The sequence below is a fragment of the Anthonomus grandis genome, chromosome 15, assembly GCF_022605725.1.
Source record: "Anthonomus grandis grandis chromosome 15, icAntGran1.3, whole genome shotgun sequence".
Classification (NCBI taxonomy): domain Eukaryota; kingdom Metazoa; phylum Arthropoda; class Insecta; order Coleoptera; family Curculionidae; genus Anthonomus; species Anthonomus grandis.
In genome coordinates, this window is record NC_065560.1 from 13,029,768 (window position 1) to 13,043,766 (window position 13,999).

The 13,999-nt window shown below is 34.0% G+C and overlaps 1 protein-coding gene across 1 annotated transcript in view; it reads left to right on the forward strand.

Annotated features, from left to right (window-relative positions):
- Nucleotides 1–2,591: 2,591 nt before the first annotated feature.
- Nucleotides 2,592–13,999, forward strand: part of LOC126745023 (esterase E4-like) — a 29,408-nt gene continuing 18,000 nt past the window's right edge. Inside the window, exon 1 of the mRNA XM_050452672.1 lies at nt 2,592–2,755. The gene's annotated coding sequence lies outside the window, so the exon portion shown is untranslated. The remainder of the gene's footprint in view (nt 2,756–13,999) is intronic.

Sequence of the window (13,999 nt, forward strand, 5' to 3'; positions counted from 1 at the left end):
CTATTTGAACCAGTTGGTGTATCACGACAGAGCAGTACATACTTAGGAAGAACTTTAAGAGCGCATTGAAAATTCTTGTGATTTAAGAGTCAGTGTGGATTTACTGAGACAGATTGTGTGTTAATCAAACAAGTGGGGATAATTTTAAACATTTTTTTGTAAAAATGGCAGCCATTTAAGTTAATAAAGATTTAAAAAAATAATTTTTATAAAATTGCTCTCTTAATGCAACTTTTATATAAATGATTTTAGGTATATTAACTTTTTTGTTGAGTTCGACAAGATGTTTAAATAAATTACTCATGTTTGAAATTACCCTAGATATAATATGCATATATATTTACAGAATATGTATTTTTTTGTCGGCGAAGAAATTTTTTATGCACATCGGTAGTTCTTGAACTTCCGGTAGTGTGGGTACGGTAACTGTTCAGGTTCGGTAACTGAAATACACTAAGAATTCCCCACTGGGCGGTACCAGTTGGTGTTCTGCACTGCGATCTGCTTTGTTGCAGTCTTATTGTGCCCCATAAAATTACTTCAACATGTTCAGTTCTGTTGCTTCTAGGAAGTCTAGTATTTGGCCAGTGGTGAGGTTCTTATACTCTCTGGTAAGGGTTTGGCGTCGCCAAGGATGTTGTTCTGCCCTGATTCAATGCAGAACCATAAAATGTGAAGAGTGATATCTTCCTCTTTTCCATAGCCTGTATACATGCGTGTGTACACGTGCATCTACTTTTCCAAGTCTGTTTAGGTGTTCCTGCAGGATACATGGTTTGTGAGCAGGCCTGCTCTACGTTTCGCAGTTATTGCCTGGAGTGGCCTAGTATTTCCTCTCCCTTACTGAAGGTTATTTGTATAGAACTGCAAAATGTACATACAAGGGTCGCCTAATCTTTAAACCAAACAAATAGAGAGCGAGAGAAGTTAGGTTGTGGTTGAAAATAAAACTTACTAGCAGGAGCTGCTTATCGCTAGCAGGAGATTTGAAGCTGGGTAGTCGCCAAAATTCCTAGTCGTCAAAGTTAGGATTGTAATCATCCATAGATCGCCCTAGCTCCTCGAAGGCTACAGAGGCCGCTGAATCGGCGGCAGTAGTCTCTGTTACAGCAGTGATATTTGGGGTTAAAGAAGGATGTAGCAGCCTAAGCCTCACCAGCCGCTTTTATGCTCCCAGTTAAAGATATGGAGGCCCTGAGGATGCTATAAAATAGGGAGCCTTTCTCTTATTGTTTAAGCCGACCTCTCATCAATCTCTAGCACTAATTTGAAGTTCTTAGTCTCTTCCATGCGCCCCCATATTTTCAATTGGGAGCATAAGAGGCCAGGATTTTGAAGCTCCAGAAACCTCAGGGTATCTTTGTCCAACTTATGCCTAATGCCGGAAATCCGTGAGATCCAGGCAATCCTGGTTTATGACCGTAATTAGAATATGATTCGGAACCAGCCGAGAAATGCAGTGACTGAGCTCCACCGCTAAAAGGTGTCCGCAAAAGCATCAGAGAGTCCACAAATTCTCGCAGCTGGTTACCAGTGAACCGATATCGGGCTGTTCCACTCGGCCCTTGTTTTAGCACTATTAAGATTTCTTTATATGAACTGGACCGACTGAACCGTGCGAGTCCTCCAGTCAAAGCTTCAATTTCAAGGATAAGGATTCCGGATTCCGTGTTCAAGCGGAGCATCCAGGGGTGAGGATATTTGTGTGCCGTACTAAGGAAGGGCCCGCAACAAGGGTTGAAGGGCAGATGTACCCTGAGGTTGCAGAACCCACCATAGTACTAAAAAAAAGATCAGCAAACCCTCGGTGACAGAAAGCAAAAAGAAGAAAAAGCAAAAGAACAACCAAGAGTAGTAGAGGAAAGATACGATTCTTGGGTCTAACCGGTAATAAGTAAGCGTTATTGCCGGGGAGTTTATCGACGTCCAGTTTATATCCTGTGGAGGTGGTCTCCTATTTTTCGACGATGTTTTTGTTATCTCTCTCTTTTAATGTATATTTTTTTTCGTAATTTTGTTTGGGTATGCGCAAATTCTAAACGTTTGACTAACGCTAAATTTAAGAATGCTAACCTTTCGTACTAGGAGGATAATTAAATAATAAGTAAAATTTTTAAGCAATAGTAAGTTAATATTATTTATATTATTGCTTAGAAAATACTTACCAACAATGTGCAATTATAATTACGTGCGAAAGATTTCTAAATAACGGACCCCGCACACTTTAAGTGTAAAAAGGTAATAAGGTCAAATTCACCCAAGCTTTAGGAAAAGGTTTCCAGTTTATTTGGGTCCTACCTGTGAAAACCTTTGTTCAGAATTACCTTTTCCCAAAGTTTGACTGAATGACGAAGAACATTTTTACACTTTATAATTTCATACTCATTAACATTTTTACTTAACATTAATGACCAGTTTTTAAAACTATTTATGAATTAAACAAAAGTTCTAGGGTTTTATCAAGAAAAAATCTAGATGCCTTGGAAAAAACCCAACGGTAATTTAAATAAATTATGGTTACAAAAATTACATTGTGCACTATAAATAGGACAAACAATCGAGCGTTAGGATAAGAAACACTTTTCGGGCCATTATTTAATCAAAATTTAACTAGTTTATTTGCTAAACGCCCCGTCCGTTTTCTGAGTCTATATAAACCAGCGAAAATTTGGGGAGCAAGTCACAGTGCCGGTTTTTTTCGCAAACTGGCCCATTAATAATGTAATAAAAAAATTGAGTGCTCAAATAAAAGCAGGTAAGTACTGCATACCTTTCAACTCTATTATTTCTATATTAATATATTATATGTAAATTTTAAATATGTTTGGCAATAAAGACTAATTTTGTACGTAAGTAAAAATAATAAAGCGTTTTTAAGCTAATGTTTTTTAACATATTAAGCAAATAAGTATTTCAAAATTTTTACATATTCTCCGAAATAAAGGAACATTTAGCAAGTATTTAATTATTCTTTAAATGGAAATTAAAATGGAATTGAAAAAAACATTCTAAACGTAAATTCAATTACACGCATCAAAATGTCTAAGGAGTATACCTTTACTTATGAGGCAATTAAATGAAAAAAGACAATTATATAAATTTACTTGGAGAATATCAAAATTAAACACATCTGAATTCATTTTGAAAACACTGTTAGACATTACTTTATTAAAAACACAAAAATCCATCGTAGTACAGGCATGGATAAATACATTTTAATAAATGTTTTCATTAATTAAAGTTATTGATTTACTAATTACGTAACATAAAATCAAATATTCTTAATGGTAATTTTAGAAAAAATATAAAACAATACTTAGTCAGAATGCGTACACTTACCCTAATGTCAGGGTATATGTGCGCACCTCTATATTTCGAACTATATTTAATGGCATAAATATCATTTCTTATCAATATTTATTATTATTTATTTTATTTTTAATATTTATAGCAATAAGAACTGAATATGGATTAAAGTAATTAACATTTCTGTGTCGAGGTAAATTATTTTTATCAGTTTTTACTTAGTTATCAGTAATATCTACATAGATCACATATAGAAGAACCTGTTTGAAAATTAGTGAGCTACATTGATCCAATTTTCTGTCGGCGGATCAACGTATTCTTCGCCACACAAAAGTTAAGTAATTATTAAAGTAAATAAATAAAAGTAATTATTTTTCTTAGATTCTACTTTTTTTGACTAGCCTTAGTTTTAATAGTTTTATCTTTTGTAGCGTCAATCTTCTTTTTTTTAGACATTTTGGAAACTTTATCTACTTGCACAAGGTATGCCCGGTTTTAATTTTAAACGTCGCTTTTTTAGCTATTTCTTCTTCTTCTTCCTGTCATTTCTTTTTTAGCTCTAAGTTAAAAGGACTATCAGTAGCAATTATTGATTTTCTACCTTATCTTGGTCTAGTTTGTACTTTAGCTTTTGGAAACGGTTGTATAGATGAGAGTACAATAAATGGTTTAAGTATATCTACAGTTGCTGGAGGACCCAATAGTGTAGTCACCATTGCTTAAGCCAAATCTGTTACCTGGGTCTAATGATTTTGGTAGCGTACATAATTTTGAAGACGTACTCGGTAGAGGTTCTGATATCATAGAAGCATTAGAAGAATTTGGCAAAGATTCTCTTTTAAATCCTGAAGTATCATTTCTAACTATCGCAACTTTACTAAAAGCCATCAATTATTTAGGCTACCTTTCTTACACGCCCTGGATTGGTTCTTAACCATTTGTCACACTCGTATGCAAATTTAATTTTTAACAGGCTAAAAAATCCACGATCTATAGCGATTACATTTTGGACTAATCTGTGGTGTGTAATTAAATGGATACTATTATCATGATAAAAATAAAAGCAGCCATGAAAAGTGACGGTACTGAGGTTAACGAATATCAACAACACAAGACTCTCTTTAGTCGCCTGTACGTTTTCTTTAAATTGATGAAGATATTCTAAGGTATATTAAAGATTAAACAGAATGATATTTACAAATTCAGAATCAAAAACCATTCCAGTACTTCCTGGAGATATATTCATTTAATAACCTTTTATTTTCTGGCACAGCTGCAATGGCGCAAACCAATGTCGTATGTTCTGTAAGTTGTAAAACTGATTAACTTAAATACAGGGTCCGGCATAACTGTCTCCCTATTTTTAATCTTCCCTCGTAATGCCGTGCGGCGTCGCAGAATAGTGGGGGTACCGCCACTAAGAGCCGTGTGGGAAACAGTTTTGTTTAAACATGTTTTAGTCTGAAGCATCATGTGGACCAACGCACAGCGCGCATTCGCCGTGGAAGTGTACCTCCGCGAAAATCGGTCACTTATTGCTGCGCAACGGGCGTTCCGCATAAGGTTCCAAATTCCGCGAAATGAAGGAGTCCCGGACCGAAAATCAATTGTGTTGTGGGTCAAGAACTTCAGAGAAACTGGATCTGTTATCAAAAAAGGAGGTGGACGGCCACGGACAGCTCGGACACCCGAAAACATCGAGACTGTGAGACGCTCATTTTTACGGTCACCTAGACGTTCTGCACGCAGACACGCAGCTGCCCTTCGTTTATCTGACCGCACTGTGCGAAGAATTCTTCACAAGGATCTTCATTTTAATCCATACAAGATGGTTCTGGCACAGGAATTATCAGAACGTGATTGAAACAATCGACGTGCTGCATGTGAAATTATGCTTCAAAATTTACCTCAGGGCGCAGTTTTTTTTAGTGACGAGGCACATTTTTACTTGTCTGGCTGGGTAAACAAGCAAAACTTTTGGTATTGGGCCGCTGATAATCCGAGAGAGATACACGAGAAGCCTCTACATAGTGAGAAAGTGACAGTTTGGTGCGCCGTGTCTGAAATGGGGATAATCGGCCCTTACTTCTTTGAAGAAAAAAATCACGCTGTTACTGTCAATTCGGAACGCTATATAGCGATGATTCACAATTTTTTCGCCCCAGCCTTTGCAGGACTCAATGTGCAAGATGCCTGGTTTCAGCAAGATGGGACAACAGCTCCCACATCTCGAGCTTCAATGCAAGTATTGAGAGAAATGTTGTCCGGACGTTTGCTCTCTCTGAAAGGCGATATTTCTTGGCCTGCACGCTCGCCCGACCTAACGCCCTGCGACTTCTTTCTGTGGGGTTACAGCTGAAGTCTTCAAACATAGTCCAACGACTATTAGACAACTAAAGGATGCAATCGATGCAATCTGCCTGGAAATTTGCAGAATATCTCAAGAAATGCTTGCAAGAGTTATGCAAACTTCAGAAGTCGCTTGCACCAGTGCTTATTTCAAATAACATTTCTTTTATTAAGCCTTAAAAACAGGGAAATTATGCCGCACCCTGTAAAATTAAACCTCATTGCTCTCGCTATGCTAGTTTATGTGGGTTGTAGAGAGCTTAGAGATAGATTTATTTCAGCTTCTCTTCAAAAAACCATATATCCAAACATGTCCACCTTTAAATCTTTAAATTTTTATTAAAACAGTGAGAATGATGTTTTGGTTTAGCTTCCTTATAGATCAGTGTTCTTAAAGTAGTCACATTAAGAGCGTAATAAAAAACATAACATCTTTTGAAATAGTTTTAAATCTCCTCTATCTCTCGCTATATAGTAAATGTCTCGGTAAATCTATCTAATTTAGGTCCAGTTAAGACAGATTTTAAATGTTTCCTGAGAGTACTATCTTTCATTTCAACTTCTTCAGTAGCTTTTCCTTTACTTAAGCCTTTAGTAATCAATTGAATAGCTGCATCGAATTGGTCATTTGCAACAATTTATGTGGTGCCTTTCGCTTATAATAACACATTGTTGCGTCATTTTATCAAGTCTCAATATGCACTTAATAAAACAAGGTCCATAAACGAGAATATTTGGATATAATGAATAGTAATTACCGCAACATAATTATAATTTCAATTAAAAATTGTAAGAATTATCACCAACAATCCTAAAACTAAAGAAGGTCGATATTATAATTCTTGGATGCGTTCTTTTTAGCTTAACATCTTTGTGATGTACTACTTTCCCTCTAAAATACACGCTTAGTTGATCATGCAAAAAGTATCCAAAAGTATAAGTAACAATCGTAGAGTATGAACGTAATGAGTTTCCAAATTTCTCGCCAGCTGAAAACAAAATAGAATGAATATTGTGTAAAAGTTGAAAGGGGATGATATGTCAGGGGTTGTTTTCACCCGAAATATTTTGATAGTCGAGTCGTCCATCAAGAACATTCAGAATGTTCTCGCTTAATGCCTGGTTTAAAAATTATTTAAGACAAAGGGATGATTTCATAATCAATCGAAGCGTCTTTTTGCGTTCTACATAAGTTCTTTCCTATTTAAGATAAAGTTGAAAAATTCTTACCCGAAGAGATAACTCGAAAAAATTGGTTTCTAATATGCGCCCTTTAATTTTACAGCCCTTAAAATGCAATTTATCACCTCTTTGCTGTGGATGAAATGATAGCTTAAACTTTTTGCTTCAATTTGTTGCGTAGAAGCAACATCGTACAGTCGATAGTTTCTCCAAAAAAGGTTTTCAAAATTTTCACTTCCCATAAGGGTGGTTTACGTACGGAGTTGAGGGTTGCTTTTACTATCAAATTGAAGATAACATTTTTCTCTACCTTCTGTACATCTAACACATTTTTCTTTGATGTATAGTTTTCGAGTTATTTCAAAATGTAAATTTCTTGGATTTTTTGATAATTTTTTTGGGGGGCCAAAAATTTTTTGCATAGTCGATATATAAATCAATGCACGCGTCTTTTTGAGAGCTATACCTTTGCTATTTGAACAAAATTTGTGGATTTTTTTCCAAGAAAGTTATTAATTTAAAACCAATTTTTCAAAACTTCACCCCCTTTACACCCTCTAAATCAACTCGGATGAATTCGGCTCTGTGGAAGAAAAGGTAGCTCTGATCTTTTTGAACAATTTATCTTATGGAGTCAAAGTTGTGAGTGCAAAGGGGTAGCGTTAATCCAAGACCATCCCCAATCACCCCCTAAAAAAAAACCCTTGGAATTTTTGTTAGCATTTTTGGTTTTTGTACTCTCTCAACCTATGCAACTTACCGTCAAATTTCATCCTCTATCTAATTTTTGTATCCATTCTCATACAGTACGACTGTACTATAAGTAACCTTACCAGACAACGCTTCAGTCTTTTGTCCAACGTCGCGTCGTAGTGAGTACTGAATACTGAAGGCAGTCAGTTTTGTTAAAATGAGCCTGCGCACACTTGCCCCACATGATTCTATACCGGGGGAATAATAATGTATGACAATTTTAAGAAGTACAATATTAAAAATTGAAAATAACAAAATTTAAGTAGAAGTTAATAGAAAAGATAAAGCCTTTATTAATATATTGTATGACTACCTTTGTTGTTATAGTTGCAAGCGTATAATTAAAAAAAAAATTACTACACTGGTAAATAAAAAACCCAATTGATATTGCAATGAAATTTTTTGTCTTAACCCCTTGCTGCATCTTGTGTCATATATGATAGATATTAAAATTAATATATTTTCAAGATCCTAGAATCTAAAAATTAAATAAATGCATGATGTAGCATATTTGGGACCGAGGAATAAACACGTGAAAACAATTTCGACATCGCGGCAACAAAGCACGCTTTTTTGGCGCGCTTTTCCAGTTGAGAATCACATATTTGTCGGTGTAGTCGATGTTTATGTTTTTAAAGTGTCATTTTTGTTTAGTAAAAAGTTAGTTTCGTGATTAAAAAAATAGACGTTTATAGTTTATTTGTTGCACTTTCATTTGAAGGTGAGTTCAACCAATATTTTTAATTTTTTTAGACATTAGGTAGAAACATTGTTTTGATGCATATATGGGATATCATGCACATATACGAGGTAATAAGAGATTGGTTGGTTTTAGATGGATCCGAAAATATTTTACGGAATTAACAGCAAATATGTTAGGGATGTACCGGAGGATAATGAGAGTGATGTTCCCGATTTGTCAGATGATGAAGACAATAATATCCCTGTTAAAATATTAGACTAATTGAAACTCCTTGTTAGCAATTAAACTAAAGTATATTAGGAACGTTTGATGGTGATTACAGAAAATAAATAAATGATCACATTGATCACATAACAAAAGTATTCTTCTTAAACTAAATACCAGTAATAAAAAAAAAGGGGAGCTACTACAGTACAGAAGCGTAAAAGCATGAAAACTTACAGTCCCGAATATTAAATTATAACACTATTAGCGCCATCTGTTACGCGTAGCTCAAAGCCTACTATATTCACATAATTTGAATATTAAATAATCACATACAGAGATCATAAAAGTATAATAATATTCTAGATATTTAACAATCCCAATAAACCATCATAATATATTAGCCTACGAAAGTGATGACTCTATGCCTGAAGGAGATTATGAAGAGACAACCATTCCTGAAACGGATGTGGAGTCTGATGATAGTGAAAATATGACTCTCCAGGAAATTGCGGAGAAGATAAATCCAGGATCCTGGAGAACCGGAAATCTCAGGAAAGATCCAAAGGAGCTTGAATTTACGGGCAACTTGAATATGCCCCCAGAGGTTGCTGATTTAGAGACACCATCAGAGTTTTTTAAGTTCTTCTTGACTAATGAAATTATATCGACGATAACTACCGAATCAAACTTATATTGCTTACAAAAACATATAAACCGTCCCGCGCAAACCTTACAGAAGATAAAATAGAACAATTCATTGGCATGTGTTTATATATGTCCATCATACAATTTCCTTAAGCTAGGCACTATTGGTCACCACATTTAGGCCACCGCGCCATATCTAGGGTCATGACATGTAACAGGTGGGAAGAAATGAAACGATATTAATTATACATTTTAATAATAATGATAATTTTATACCTCGTGGCAAGCCCGGTCATGATAAGTTATTCAAGATAAGACCTTTACTAGAAAGATTACAAGAAAGACTAAATATAATTCCTGTTGAAGAACATATTGCGATCGATGAACAAAGTATTCCCACTAGGGCCAGATCGACAATCAAACAATATAATCCAAAAAAGCCACACAAGTGGGGCTTTAAGGTATTTGTGCTGACTGGAATCTTCGGCTTTAGTTACAGTTTCGACATTTTTGCTGGTTCTCAGAGCAACATCGTTCCTGCCGATGCTACTGATTTGGGAACTAGTAGTAATGTGGTGGTGAAACTTGTTGAAAGAGTCCCCAAACACGTAAATCATAAGATTTTTTTTGATAATTGGTTTACTAGCGTCCCGCTTATGGTTTGCTTGATCAAGAATGGTATCCATCCTCTTGGAACTGTGCTCTTGAATCGAGTTCAAGGATGTAAAATGCTGTCAGAAAAAGAGTTTAAAAAACTTGGACTTCGCAAGAGAAAACTGCTATTAAAGACGACGTAAAGTTAAGTACCGTTTGCTGGTATGACAATAAAATTGTCTCAACTTTATCATCCTACGTCGGTTCACAGCCAACGGGAACTAAGCAAAGATTTTTTAGAAGCGAGAAATACTACAAGAATGTGGAGTGCCCGCAAACAATTTTGAAATATAATGAATACATGGGAGGTGTAGACTTATTAGACTCTATGCTCGGTTACTATCGCATTAAAATTAGATCCAAGAAATGGTATCTTCGCATTTTCTTCAATTTTATAGACATGTGCGTTGTAAATAGTTGGCTTTTATGGAGAAGGCAAAATGATAGATATATGCCACTTGCAGATTTTAAGGTGGCTATTGCAGATGCCTTATGCAACAGTGGGTAATCTGTATTAACCAGAAAACGTGGACGACCTAGCGCCAATCTTGAAAATGCTTATTTGCAAAAGAAGAAACGTGGCCCTACGACTGAAATACCCCAAACTGAAGTTCGAAAAGACAGAATCGATCATTTTCTAGAATGAAGAGAGAATGACAGAAATAGATGCAAGCATCCAGAGTGCAAATACCAGACGTACATTTATTGTGTTAAGTTCCAAATACCCCTATGCTTAAATAAAGACAGAAATTATTTAATTCGATTCCATACTGAATAATAAGTTTGTAAAACTTATTCAGTATGGATTAAAAAATAGTTAGTGCATAGCGCTTCATATATGGTACATACACTTTTTTACTAAAAATGTTGATAAAAACACAATATATAATTTTTTAATTATTTTTCCATTTACGTGTGCGCATTGATTTATCTTATATATTTTTTTTCGACAAACATAAAAAACCATGCAACAAGGGGTTAAAATAAAACAACTTTTTTTCTTGTTCCTTGGACTATTTTGATTTGTGTAATATGATACCTTAGTATACTATGTCTAGGGTAAGTAAATAGTAAATCTAGTATAATAGTATTCATACAAGTAAATATACATATACAGGTTGGGGAATTAAATAATATGCATGGATAGATGCTTAAAGGCAAAATGTGGCAACTGGCACGCATGCATTTAGTCTGCTCTGCTACTCGCCTATTACGTCGTTATTTTCAGTATGACGTTGATAATCATCTGACTTTGATGAGAGTCTGTATTACTTGCCATAAAATTTTGCAAAATATTACTCGAAAGTTCAGACATTTCTAAAGTTTTTTGATGCTTTAAATAAGAGGCTCGAATAGATCTCCATCTTTGGCTAAACAATAAGTTAACCTATCATAAAAGCCTTTTAGTACTTCCAAAAGACTTTTCGCTAAAATAGGATTGACACATTGAACAATTTCCTCTGAAAGAAAATTCTTCGTTTAACTCCGAAGATGATGAAACGAACTCAAGCTATTTAGACCTAGTCCAAGACGTAAAACCAAGGGAACTTATTGCCATTTCCAAGTTTTTTAGCATGTGATAACTCTTGGTGAGGCTTCAAAAAACATAAGAATCATTATGTGAACTTCTAGTTCATGTCAGTACCTCAAAATTTATCTACGTTGTACAGTGTTATGAGTTTCGTCGTTATGTTTTACATTTTGATCATGGTTCTGACCAAAAAAAATTTTTTTTTCTTAAAACTTTAACAATCTGTTTAAGTTTGGACACTGTAATTCGGGACAGCCTGTATATTCAGCTTAACTTCGTAAAAGAAAAAAGTTTTTAAAGAGGTGGGCATGACGTCGATCTAAGGTGTATAAATAAATTATCTGTTCGTTGTTTTCGTTTAGCGTTATTTCACGGATGTATCCCTTTAGTGCTATTTTAGGGTATAATAAACTATCGAATTCGCTTAAGTTTCCATGTCTTACCTTTAACCTAGAATCAACATCGCATTTTCTCACGTAACAGAACTTCTTATATTTTAAATTTATTTTTTTTTGTTTTGTCTATTTGCTTATTTTCCAACTGAAAACAATTTTTCTGAATCTCACGGTTTTCATATCCGCCATTCATATTGCTGTTTAAAACTCGTTATATTTTATGATTTTGTAATTATATCTTAGGTTGAGTAGTCATAGGCTAGACTTAAGGTACATTTTGGTTTAATAAAATATATGAATTAATAATTATAGAAAATTATTTATTTATTAAAACAATTCTGTCCATTATTTGTTGTAGGAACTATATGCATAGGTATATCTTTTTTAAACAATGACTAAAGCTAATAAGTATTAGCTGTAATCATTAGCATTAAGTAAAACAGTTATTAAATTTAATTGTGTGGTGCGAGGAAATATGAAAATTGGCCTCATTTTATAGGTTAAATTCCAGGTATACATCAAATTTACATAAAATGATAAGCAAATATGGCAAAATAAAGGTAAAGGTAACAATTTATATTTTAAAGATTTATTAGGCGATTATAATGTCAAATATTTTTATTTATATTTTTCTTTTAAAAGTATATTCTTTACGGTAGCGGTATTACATGTTACAGAAGTCAAGTTGTTAACTTAAGTCAGACTGACAACTTCATTCTTCTCTCATTCTAGTCAATAAAACATATTTTTTTAAGAACTGCATGCTGAATTTTTAAAGTTAAAAACCCAGATTTTTACCACACTTAACCGATGGAATAATTTCATAACACTAAATATCTTAAATTGGAACCGATCCTGACTTTTGTGAGAGTTGTGTTTATAGTTTAGACCATGATTAGAATATTAGTTAAAGTACAATTTTAAGAAGCAAAAAGCCCTTTACTAGAAATTCTGGTGACTCTTCAGAGGAGTCAAAATAAGTATTTAAGATTTATTGTACTTTGATTAAATTAAATATACCGAAAGGTATCGTTTGATTTGAGTTTTTTCTAAATACGTGAATTATAGTCTATTTTTTTGTTTTTTTTTAAATAATTGAACATATGAGGCAGTATTTTCTAAATTGATATTTACTATATCATAACAGTCACTTAGTACCACCCAATAAAATAAGTAACTCATTATGAATTCGTCACAACAACACTTTAGATTTTACTTATATTACTGAATCATGCATTTTTGTTTGATACGCTACTATGGTTCACCATCAGAAATGAGTACACATACTCACATGTGTGCAAAAAATATCATATATATTTGGGTAGTATATAATCGAACATCAGTTTTTATACTTCTTAGCACGTTTAAAAACTGGGTGAAGCAACAAAAATACTTATTGAGCATCTAATCTTTAGCATCTAATAAAGTTAATATTGTCAACTGTTTTATACTAATCTGAATAGCTATTTAAATAATAAAGCTTCTAAAAACAGTTTGAACTTAGGTATTTTATAATTACTTTATAATATAACAAAAGCTAGTGAGCATAAAATAAAACAAAAATAGGCATCACAAATATACTTTATTGTCTTCTATTTATAAAACAAAAAGAACAAAAAATCCCATTTTTAAAACAGTATTTGAACCACAAAACAAAAAAGAGTGACTTAAGTGAGAGAAACACAAAAGAGTGTCCAATATGGATATTTTTTGCCTCTACAGGCGGAACTGTATATTTTAATCTAATTGCTAGGCCCAGAAGATGTTTGAACATATACATCTTAAAAAACTGTGGACAATTGCAGCTACCATTCATCCAATCATCTTTTTCTTTGGGAATTATTACTCTCCAAGTGGAAAAAAAAATCTTTGAATTCATTGAAAGTTTTCCAAGGTTTTTCAGCCTGAACATCCAATACTTGACCTCCTGGTACTATATAGACATTGTTCTTTGTGTCAGCATCTAACACCTTTATTTTTTGTCTAATTTTGCCCATTGATATGCTTTTGTCCAATCAGGAAGTTTAATAAGCGGAGTAATTGAAAAGGACTCCTCTGTAGTTTTGCAGGACCATTCGTTAACCATCTCCGATGCGATAACCAGAAAACGAGACAAAGGAAATCTTTCGCGTAATGTATTGCTATCTTTTATGGTTCTATTAAACGATTCCAGTGCGTTGTTTGTGGCTGGTGATCCTGGGGCAGCACCTAGGTACCAATTGCGATTTTGAGTTAAGCACTCTTCTTTGAAGTATTCAATAAAATTAGTTTGGG